The 301-nt window shown below is 37.5% G+C and overlaps 1 protein-coding gene across 1 annotated transcript in view; it reads left to right on the forward strand.

The window, feature by feature from the left end:
* Positions 1-301, forward strand: part of LOC119589334 (glucose dehydrogenase [FAD, quinone]-like) — a gene marked incomplete at both ends in the record, with an annotated part of 61,710 nt that overhangs the window by 54,613 nt on the left and 6,796 nt on the right.

Consider the following 301-nt stretch of genomic DNA (forward strand, 5'->3'; position numbering starts at 1 on the left):
CAAAAGCGTATGTAGTGAAATGATTCCCCGTTACACGTGAAATATATCGGAGTCACATAGACTAATTTCTCTACATTTATTATATATTAATTTCAAACCCAGAATGTCCCGCCCGACCTGAACCATATGATATTTTGTGATGAGACAGAAGGACGTTTAAGAAAGGCTGCGGCCTTGCTTATCATCAGGTTAACGAGCTTTAGCTCGTTCTTAGCAGATTTTTTTTGTCGGAAAATATAAGCGTTTCGTCAGTGATTTCAATGCCCTTGATGTAAGTTAACCCGATGTGAGAATTTAAATT

Source organism: Penaeus monodon, chromosome 25, assembly GCF_015228065.2.
Source record: "Penaeus monodon isolate SGIC_2016 chromosome 25, NSTDA_Pmon_1, whole genome shotgun sequence".
NCBI lineage: Eukaryota > Metazoa > Arthropoda > Malacostraca > Decapoda > Penaeidae > Penaeus > Penaeus monodon.